Here is a 3,753-nt window from a genome sequence, read left to right on the forward strand (position 1 = left end):
AGGTGGGCTTGGCCTGCTGCTCTAGGCAGGCGCGATCACCTTGCTTGAAGAAACTGCCCTTGAGCCGTCTCTTCCCCACGTCGGTGCCCGATAGTCGTGCGCTGGTTGGTGCCGCCCCCACGGGGTACGAGACAAGCGATGCGGTTCCCTTCTCTCGCAGCTCGGGCTGCAGCCCTCCCTTCGGGAGCTCAAGCTGGGACACCGGAGAGCGTGGACTAGGGCGCGTCTCTGCCGCTTGGGCGTCCCGAGCTCCCCAGATTGCCCCTTCTGCCCCGGCGTCGTGGAAAACGCGGATCACCTGTTTGTCACCTGCCCTCGCTATCTGCATGAATGGAGGCGCGCGTCAGTGAACCCCCTCACCAGTGTGTGCAGATCAGTGGAGGAATGGAGCAACATGAACTCTAACAGCCTCTTAGCAAGAGGAGATGAGATCCATCTGTTAGTTCTGCTGAGACGAGTCGCAAGGATCATCGCTGGCTACCTCATAAGTCTGAGATGAGCTGCTCGTGTTGCTCTCCAATTGGCCATGGGTCATGCCGTGCTTACATGCCTGATAGACTGGCCGCACAAGCTAGAAGTGCCGTTCTCAATGCTAATTTATGCAACGCACTGCACCATCGCCGTAGGCAGTCTTTCATGGTGTCCTGCCTGAATTTGTTGCCATGGATGATTGGACTCCTCTATACAGTTCCAGATATTCAACCAAAACTACACTAGGTTACATGGGAGCTACACCTTTAATGGAAGTGGATAATGCACGAGAAAATATCAAAACGAGGTAATCTCCTTTCTTATGTCTAAATCTGTAATGGTAATGATGTATAGAAGGGTAAATATTAGTAGAGAAAATAAGTCACATAAATACACAATAGTTAAGTTTTTACAATAGGCATAATCACTACAGGAAGCAGTCAAGGGGGCTGACAGCCGGCAGCCGTCGGCACAGGTGGCCTTGCCGTCGGCATAGGCCTGTGCCGACGGCAACCGTCAGCACTATAAAGCCTCGGCACAGCCAGCCTGGCCGTCGGCACAGGTCTTGCCGTCGGCACAAGCACCAGCCCGCTCGAGCCGTCAGCACAACCGCCGTTGGCACAGGCTATATGTTTGAACTATATGGTTTCGGCCACGAGGTGGAAAGCAGACCTTAATGCTATTGGCGACTAGTTGAATGCCCGTGCGTTGCTACGGTCGAACAAACTAAATTAAACCTTATACTTAAAAGCATTTTGAGTTACATTTTATTCATTTGGAATTATTATTTGCTAAGCATATACCTGCTCTTGTTGAGTACCACCTCAAACTCTTCAAATTTGTTTTTCTCTTTACATATTTAAAATAATACACGTGGAACTTACATACTCAAGATTGTGTAGTTTGTGATGATGGCAACCTCAATTTATTTCCCTTATGTTTTAAATATGACTGGGATATAGGCATTTTGCTTGTGAATAATAAAGTGCGACATTATTCTCATATAGATTCCAATACCCTTTTATAACAAATAACTTGCAAGCCAAGAAATGCAAAACAAATGAAGATCCATATATGAAACGAATAAATGAAGCTACTGGATTGAACCAACAATTTCATTTCAAACTTCGACACTATACATGTTTAGTGATCACATCTATACAGATAGGCAAAACAATGCTTTAAGTTATTGTAGTAACCAAGGATTATGAACCTTGTCAATCAGTGACCATCTAGTGCCCATAACAAAGCTATTAAACATCAGATTCTTACTATTGTCATTGTTGACAGAGTAGAGGAAATGTCACCATTTTTTTGAGTGGAGACCTCATAGGAATCATCAATCTTTCTAGCACATCTTACTTCATGTACATGGGGATGACATTGGAACCATTTCTTATCATGAATGCAATTAATACTGGGATGGCTAGATCAGCTGCCATAAAACAATCCCCTTTATTGTCACTGTTTTTGTCATCTACGTCAATAACAAAACAGAGAAGAATGAATAGTTAGCTTTGTAGTTAATGTCAACCACATTTGAAATAGTGATGAATTCATTAATTGCAAGTCCTACTATGAACTTTTGTGTAAGCAAATAAACCCGTGTTACCGAAGTGCGAAAAAACTGAATTTGTTCATCGTATCATTACGGGTGACACAAATAAAGTTGATCCCTAGACATGTGAAAGAAATGCTAGTCCTTTTTGACAACCTTAATCCAAAAAATATTCCAATCAAATTTTTGAGTCTTCTTTTAATGAATGTATTCTATTACTAAATACTGATTCCTTGGCAGAAAAGCATGTGTGATTCACCTTGTCAACCCACAAAATAAGAGAGTAATGAGGATGGGTGTTTAATAGAGTTATCCATATCTTTTAAGTATAATTGTTCATGTTGTTGAATCCTTAAGTAGGACCCACCATGTCCAAGAGTTACATGCATGATCAGAAATATTTTTGTTCAGAAAATGATGTATTCATTTTCTCTTACCTTTCCTTTACGGAATGAATTTATAGCACTCACAATTGACTGTAGAACAATCTCAAAAATCCTCTTCTCGCTCATAATTATTTTTGTTTCTTTTATCTATCACTTGACATCTCAAAAGAGACCGCATCCATCAATCTGGTAGCATTAGCTATCGGTGGATCTTATATTGGTAAAACATCAGCCCCACGCTATCCGCATGAGTCACCACGAGCCATCACCAGTTCATCACCGTCTTTACAACACACTATCAATTTAGCTTCCATGGCTCACCAAACATGCGGTCTCCTCTCGGAGGCCGCCAAGTGATCTTGTGGTGGAGCATGACTTTCACACTACCAAGCGTCTAGATTGCCGTACTGTCGGCCGTGTGAAGCATTTGATCATCTTCATGAATCGCACTTGCGACCGTGCAGTGGGATAATCGCACACCATGTCGTCTCGTTGAGCACCCAGATGGTAGCTAGGTGCAAGCCCTTGAAAAGTATTTTGTGGACAATGCAATTTATCTAGCCTAGCCTGTGAAAAGTATGGTATGAATCTTACCTGAAAAACAACATGGAAAAAAGAACAAAAAAATAGTACGCTTTGCAGAAAAAATACTATGAAGAGGCAAAAGAAAATATTAGACTGGAAGCATTCATCGACCGCTCTGAACCCCACCGTGCGCCAGACTTGCTGGCTTCCTCCCCAAGCCCGGTAATCCCGCCCGAGGCACAACTGCCCGCAGCCATCGTCCATCACCAGAGCAGAGCTATCGGGCTTAATGTCTTAATCCTTGATCGTATGAGAGTGAACAATACTTCGGCAAGTCTTCCTCCGCGCCGCACAAATCTTCGAGTCTTCCGCTCGAACCTGCCGAGATTTCGTCATTCAGCCGACATGGACAATCAACATCGGCCATGGAGAAATCGCTAGCCACGAGTTGACTATTTTTGTTGGGGAACATGTACATCTGAATTTGAAGTCTCATTCTCGCAAAAAAATTGTACTCTGACAAAAAAAAAAAACTCCACGAGGGATTCTTGCATTGAATAATCTTTTACCGTCCAAAAATGCAGTGATTCTCTAGACGAGATAAATAAAAAACTCACGTTGTGTTTCACGGATCTGACTTAATTTGAGGATCTTTCTATTACATATTTGGCACTGTATTTTCATTTTTGGCACTGTATTTCAAGGATCTGCCTATCCCGCTGTAATGTTACCGTAAAAAACACTTCTTAATTTGTGTATCCGTCGATTACATATTTGGCACCGTGTTTCCATTTATTGGGAAAAACGCCCACA

The sequence above is a fragment of the Lolium rigidum genome, chromosome 6, assembly GCF_022539505.1.
Source record: "Lolium rigidum isolate FL_2022 chromosome 6, APGP_CSIRO_Lrig_0.1, whole genome shotgun sequence".
In the NCBI taxonomy this organism is placed as follows: Eukaryota; Viridiplantae; Streptophyta; class Magnoliopsida; order Poales; family Poaceae; genus Lolium; species Lolium rigidum.